The sequence below is a fragment of the Jaculus jaculus genome, chromosome X (assembly GCF_020740685.1).
Source record: "Jaculus jaculus isolate mJacJac1 chromosome X, mJacJac1.mat.Y.cur, whole genome shotgun sequence".
Taxonomy (NCBI): domain Eukaryota; kingdom Metazoa; phylum Chordata; class Mammalia; order Rodentia; family Dipodidae; genus Jaculus; species Jaculus jaculus.
Genome location: NC_059125.1, coordinates 29,562,987 through 29,570,671, shown reverse-complemented (window position 1 = coordinate 29,570,671; position 7,685 = coordinate 29,562,987). Strand labels below are relative to the sequence as shown.

General features: G+C 40.5%; 1 non-coding gene across 1 annotated transcript; it reads left to right on the top strand.

Annotated features, from left to right (window-relative positions):
• Positions 1-482: 482 nt before the first annotated feature.
• On the top strand, positions 483-589 carry LOC123456820. Its single transcript, XR_006634698.1, has one exon. It is a non-coding gene; the product is annotated as a U6 spliceosomal RNA (small nuclear RNA).
• The last annotated feature ends 7,096 nt before the right edge of the window (positions 590-7,685 follow it).

Here is a 7,685-nt window from a genome sequence, read left to right as displayed (position 1 = left end):
CTCTCTCTCTCTCTCTCTCTCTCTCTCTCTCTCTCTCTCTCTTTCTCTCTCTCTCTCTCCCTCCCTCAATCCCTCCCTCAAATAAATAAAGAAATATTTTAGAAAAAGAAAAATTATAGTGAGAAAATAAAACTGAGATAACACTCAGAAAGACAAATGCTACAGGTTCTCTATCACATGTAGATCCCAGCATGGAATGTCCAGATTTGTTTGTAAGATGGGATATGAGACAGTAGTAGAAGACAGGAATCTAGGATGATATCTGGAGGGAGGACGAGAAGAGAGAGTTTAGGGGAAGGATGGTAGACAGGCAAGTAGAGAGACAGAATTCATGGAGTGGAAAGGCCCAAGTAGGGTTTGGGGAAAGAGAGGAAGGAGAGAACGGGAGGAGGGATTAAATAAAACTCAAGGTAGTATGAATAAGCCATATAGAACCTACTTCTTCATCAGTTAATTAGAAAATATAGTCAAAAGAGAATTGAGTGCTTGCTTCAGCAGCATATATACTAAAATTGGAACTATACAAAGAAGATTAGCATGGCCCCTGTGCAAGGATGACATGCAAATTTGTGAAGTGTTCCATATATATATATATATTTTTTTTTTTTTTAAATAGAGAATTGAGAGAATGAGTTTGGGCAGAAGTACCATGCTGGGATAGAGAAAGCTTTACCCTGGAGCCACAGGTTGTTGAGAGTAAATTCTAGTGCCAGGGATGGGCCACTCCTACCAGTAAGGCTATTGTCAATGCTCTTGAATATCCACCCAAAGTAGCTAAGGTCCTACTTCTGAAGACACCACATGCTGCAGTCATAGGAGAATGAAAAAATCCAGCTCAGTTGAGCTGGAAGCTACTTCCATGCTCGCTAGCTCCCATAGTGCTGGAAAGTGTTACATAACCTGCAGCAGAGCCTGCAAGACACACAATTAACCAGCGGCCAAGATGTGCCTGAGGGGGCAATAGTGGCACCTTAGTTATAGGGTTACTCAACAGCTCTGTGATTGGATTTAAGGCCCCACTAGTGTGAGAGAATTCATGCCTACTACTGAAAACCAATTCAGATGCCTAGGGTTTGGAAAGATATAGGCAATAGAATGAAGTTTCCACCTTTCTTAAGGCTAAATAAATCAAAGTAAACAGTTTGAGCCCAGAAAATTGCCTCCTAAGTGTATATATTTTCTGCCCATTGGTTGTGTTATTCTCACTTTTGGTTTTATATGGTGGTGAATGTGAAGAGACTCTTAAATCTCTTCAAGTGGACAAGAAGAGAAATTCAAGTGTCTAGCACTGGATGAGTCATCTCTACCACACTGGCAGGGCTCAGGGAACACTTCAGAGGAGGTGGCAGGAAGAATATTAGTTATGCTTTCACTGCCAGCCAGAGAAGCTTCTCTAAGGAGATGGTGGTAAACACTAAGGAGACTCAAAATACATCAAAGCTTAAAAACAAGAGGTAGTTGAGAGCTCAGCACTAAATAAGAGATCTCCATCATGCCCTCCAAATCTCAGGAAACATTACAGAAATAGGGGGTTGGAAAGAATGTAAGAGCTATAGGATGGGAAGGAATATTTTGGATTGCTGTACTATGGAATTCCATTAACATGAAGTTTAAAATGAAAACCTAAAAGTCTATGAAGTTGGTTAGTGATTACCCCTAGGGTAGTAATGACTAGAAAGGAGTATAAGGGCAGTTTTGGTAATGGAATGATTTGCTTCTAAATCTGAGTACTATTTACATAGTTGTGACAATTAATTGGGTTGTGTATTTACTACAGGTAACTTACATGTGCATATTTCAATAAAATATACATATTTAGGGCTGGAAAATTGGCTCAGTAGTTAAGTTTCTTGCCCTGAAGAACATAATGACCCAAGTTTGACCCAGTATCCATGCAAAGTCAGATGCACAAATTGGTGCATTTATCTGGAGTCCTTTGCAGCAGCTGAAGGCCAGGGTGCACCCATTCTCTGTCACTCTTCTATCTCTCTCTGCATGTAAATACATGGATAAATAAAAATAAATATTTCTTTTAAAATCACAAAGACCAAGAAAAGAGTAAAAAGAGATAAAAATATGAGTAAATAGTCCAGTGTCAAGCTCTCTTTAGTCTTTGGCTGAAAGAGGGGTTATAGACATCAAATTCTCCCTAAGTTAATAATGCTTATCCCATATAAACTATGCTGATGACTTCACTCTATTGGAGAATCTGTTCTTCTTTTTCAGAGGATAGTGAGACCCGAGGAGATAAACTACCCCTCACACTCAGCCAAGCCACAGCTGAACCCACAGAGGAATTGGCGAGTCAAGCATGAGTGCTGCTTCCATGCTGAACCTGATAGTGCCAGGGTGAAGGAGACAGATGCTGAGGATACTCAACACTTACCAAAGCAGAGATTCAGAGTCTCCTAAGAGCTTGTTACTGAAGTAGACTTAAAACTCAGTCACCATGGCCCAGGGAATTTTGCAGAAGAGGGGCAGAAAGAATGTAAGAGCCACAGGTTGAGACATCATGCCCAGAGGAATTCTCTCACTCAAAACAATAACTGACAGCTGTTCTCACAATGCATAAATGACAACTCCATAGGGAATACCTGCAATCCCCATTGGAGAGCATCCCCAATGGAATGGGGACAGGGATGAGGGAAAAGGGAGTAGTACCAACACATGATGTATCCATATGAAATATGTTGTTAATAATAATATTTTTAACTATTAAACTTGAAAAAATATGAGTAAATAGCAAAGGCAACTAATATAAAGCAGTAATAAACATAGTAGATATTAATACAACAAGATCAGTAATCTATATATATTTGTGTGTGTGTGTGTGTGTGTGTATATATATATATATATATATATATATATATATATGTATGTATGTATATGTATATGTATGTATACATACACACATACACAAACTCCTTCAGGATAAACTTAGGACCCATCATACATACCAAAGACTCCTAGATGTATGTAGCAATAAGAAACCTATATTTGTATGTCACATATGTCCTTTTGCCTTTCCCAGGACACCCTTCCTGGTCATTTCTTATTTCTCTATCTTGGTCATCTTTTGAGCTTTTTAAGTTTTGCCATTTTTCTCTCCTTTATATACATACAAATATTACAAGCTAGGATCTATATACCAGGGAGAACATGCACTTTGGCGCGTTCTCAGTTTGGATCACCTCAGCTACTACAATTCTTTTCAGAACCATCTGTTTTCCTGCAAATTTCACATAGGAGGATGAGGGAGGCAAGGGAGGAGAATCAACTAAAATAAATTGTAGGGCCTGGGGAGATGACTCAGTGGATAAAGTGGTTGCTGCTCAGGCCTGAGTTCCATCCCCAGACACCACATAAAAAGCTGGAAGCTGAGGTGAGCTTCTATATTACCAGCATGCTGAGGCAACATAGGAGGCAGGCAAGAGAATTTCTCAGAAGCCTGGAAGCACAAGAGGAAAGCAGCAGAGCGGAGCAACACTAAGCAAAAAAAGAGAGAAATTTTTGCCTCAAATGAAGTGGAAGGGTGAGGAACCACACCTGAAAGTTGTCCTCTGACCTCCACAAGGGCATTGTGGAGCATGCATGCCACACAAACATACACATCACACACACATGTGCACACACATGTGTGCACACACATACATGCACAATAAATAAGTTAATTTTAAAAAGTAATTACAGGGATAGGGAGATGGCTCAGTGAGTAAATCACTTGCTGCACAATTCTGGGAGCCTGAGTTCAGATCCTGAGACCCCACATCTGGAAGCTGTGGCTGACTTTTGTAATCCCAGTGCATCTACAGTGAGAGGGGATGAAAAGACAGGAGAATTTCCCAGAAAACAACTAGAGATGTTGTCTCAAATGAGGTACAAGGTGAGGACCAACTTGAAAGATATCCCCTAATCTCCATGAGTATGCCTGTATAAACCACCCCAAATAAATAATTTATTTAAATGAAAATACCATAGTGATACCAAAAACTATGCTAATTAAAAGTAAAATCAAAATAAATAACTAAATTTAATAAATAAATAAATAGAGGAATCACAGTCAGGGTGTAACTAAGAAGATATCTTAGGGCCTTTTAGAGTCAGATTTTAAAGAAGGAGCTTGGGTGAGGAGTTTGGGATTGCTAAATAAATGTTTTCAGATAGATAAATTGCTTGTTTTAGAAGGAGTAGTCACAATATACCCTGAGTTATGACCTTAAATCATTTTTGAAACTTGTAGGAGCATAAAGTGCAAAAATAAGTGGGAATTTTGACTTCCTATTCCTCTTATTTTGGATTTCTATGGCAATCCAGTGTAGTATTGCATCACATACCATTCCCCCAAGGACTAGAAAGTCCCACTGATTGTCACATGTCCATCATCTAAAACAATGAGTAGTGCACGATAAACCCTCAGGATGGTACTTGATCATAATTAATGAAATCAAATAGGAATATAGAAATGATTTGGTGCTATTTGTCTTGTGCATTTTTGAAATTAACATCACTGAGATGAGGATGTAAAAAACTTTCTACAGCAGACCACAGTCCCCAGTTGTGGCCTGGTAGGCGAAGAGAGCACAGAATTTTTTCCTTTTGGACAACAATCAGTACAATGCCAGGTGAATGGGGAGCAGTGGAGCAGGTGGTGGCACGCACAAATCACAGTCCGGCTCTAGGCAAGCAGCAGCTGCTGAGAGTTCCTGCTGGCCTGAGTCAGTCCTCCAGATACAAGCAGCCAAGAGCAGCCTTAGTCAAAATCTGCCAACAGTTTTCCCATCTGTCTGCCTCATGCTATTTGCAACACTTCACACATCTCACCACCAAGTGCAATGGGACTCCTGCTCCCAGACCCAGAGCTTAGTCTTCCTCAGATGTTCTGTATTATGACTCTACAGGGCCTGTGTAGGTCACGGACAGCATGACCAGTAACTGATCTCTAAGATTAACCTATAGGGTAAAGGGACATGATCTTAAAGAGTCACTAAACACCTTTTCCCCATTTTCCATCTCCCCTAACATTTAGAATGATTGTTGTTTATTGAGACCGAGATATGTATCTCAGACTAGCCTTAAATTTGGTATGCAGTCCAGGCTGGCCTTGAACTTGTGATCCTCCTGCCTCAGCCTCAAAAGTGCTAGGATTATAAACCTATGCCACCACCACACCCAGCCAATATTTAGATTTAAACAGACTTCTCTGCAGTAGACACTGTCTTTAAAGAGCTGAAATGGCAAAGATAAGAAGAGGTACAAACTTCCTGGTTCTGGAAGCTTAAGGGAAGTGCTTCAGGACAGGCTTGGTAATTCACGCCTATAACCCCAGCACTTGGGAGGTAGAAGAAGCAGGATAGCCATGAGTTCGAGGCCAGTTTAAGCTATAGAATGAGAACTTTTGTCAAAAAAATGAAAAAAGAAGGAAATTTTTCAGCAAGAAAAACAGTCAGCAGATACTCATTCACGTATTTTATATAAGAATAGAAATTTTTAAACCGGGTGTGGTGGCACACATCTTTAATCCCAGCAATTAGGAGGCAGAGGTAGGAGGATCGATCACCATGAGTTCGAGGCCACCCTGAGATGACATAGTGAATTACAGGTCAGCCTGGACTAGAGCGAGACTCTACCTTGAAAAACCAAAAAAAAAAAAAAAAAAAAAAGAACAGAAATTTTAAAATAATTATTCTATGCTATTTCATCATTTATGACATATTGGTTCATTATAATGCTCTTAAGTTTTTCACAATAATTATGAAAATTGTTTTTAAATGGGGATGTACATGGTAGATACAGTCATTTTTAAAAGTAGATCTAAAAATTGTATCTGTGTTATGATTGCCATCTGTTACAATATGTATGACTATAGACAGAGATTGGAAAAGAACATGAGATAAATGGCATTTAGTGCTTGAGCAATGTGGGATTGTGGGTATTTTTGTTCAGAGGTCACCTACCTAACACTGCTAAGGCTAAAGTTTCAATGATGTATCATGTCTGAATATGTGTTACCATATAATCATTTCTTTCATTTCAGTTAGCACACCAATATAAGACCAACAAAATTAAGCTGTAACAAAATTTGTAAATTTCTATTTCAACATCCACTTTCATATCACAGTCCTCAGAGGGTAAGTACAATTTTTAACTCTCTATTACATTCTTAGTCTAGCATAATGTCTCATACACAAGTGCTCCATAAATATTGTGGAATCAAGAGAAGGAACTCATTCCCACATGACTCCACCAAAGCATTTCAAAAAGAGACAAGTAATTGCATATAAAAATAATTAATATAAAGGGTGTTGTGGTGGTTTGGTTCATGTATCCCCCAAAAACATGTGTTCTGAATGCTAGGTTCCCAGCTGATGGAGATTTGAGAATTAACACCTCCAGAAAACAGTGCATTGTTGGGGGCGGGCTTATAGGTGTTATAGCCAGCTTCCCCTTGCCAGTGTTTGGCACACTCTCCTGTTGCTATTGTTTACCTTATGGCTTATGTTGGCCAGAGGGTGATGTCCACCCTCTGCTTATGCCATCATTTTCCCTGCCATCATGGAGCTTCCCCCTCAAGCCTATAAGCCAAAATAACCCTTTTTTCCCACAAGCTTCTCTTGGTTGGGTGATTTCTACCAGCAATGCAAACCTGACTGCAATAGTAAAGTGGTACCAAGGAATGGGATTGCTGCTAGACACCTGACTGTGTGGCTTTAGCCTTTTGGAACTGATTTTCAAAAGGAATGTGGAAGGATTTGAAACCTTGGCCTAAGAGAAGTCTTGCAGTGCTGTAAGTATGTCTTGATGGACTATTCTGGTCAGAGTTGAAAGACCTGAATGCACTAAGAACTATGGACTGTGAGGTTTGGCTTATGAGGGTGAGAAAGAGCTTTGCTTGGACTGGGCTAGAAGCAGTTTGAGAAGTGCTGTTATGTTCTTCAAAGTCTGCTTTATTCCCCCATGGATTTACTAATTGGCACCCTACCTGGTATTGTGGAGTATAAGAAATGCAGGAAAGAGAGGGTCATTGAGTTTGTAGCACCATCTTGTGTTTTGGAAATGGCCATGGGCAGTGTGAAGCAGGATTGCTGAATGCCTGCATGGAGACCCAATGGAGCCATGAGGATGAACCAGGGATTGCATTGGAGACCCAGTGGAGATGCTGGTACCATGAGATGTCTTCTGAGGACAGCTGCCAGCCTTATATGAAGTTTTCCAGGACTGTGAGTAGCCTAGCTGGAGGGGCGGAATTGGGACTCCAGAGATTTGTTGCTGGTTAGAATTACTGGACTCAGAGACTTGTCACTGGCTAGAGTTGTTGGACTTGGAGCTATAGAGTTTGATGTTTGCCTTGTTTAAATCTTGTATTGGTTGAAGATTCCTTTGCTATGCCAATGCCATCTTTTGCAATATGCCATTATGGGGTTTTGGGGGGTGTTGCAGTCCGGTTCGCATTGCTGGTAGAAATCACCCAACACAAGTAGCTTCTGGGAAAAAGAGGTTTATTTTGGCTTATAGGCTCGAGGGGAAGCTCCACGATGGCAGGGGAAAACAATGGCATGAGCAGAGGGTGGACATCACCCCCTGGCCAACAGAAGATGGACCACAGCAACAGGAGGGTGTGCCAAACACTGGCATGGGGAAACTGGCTATAAAGCCCTTAAGCCCGCCCCCAACAATACACTCCCTCC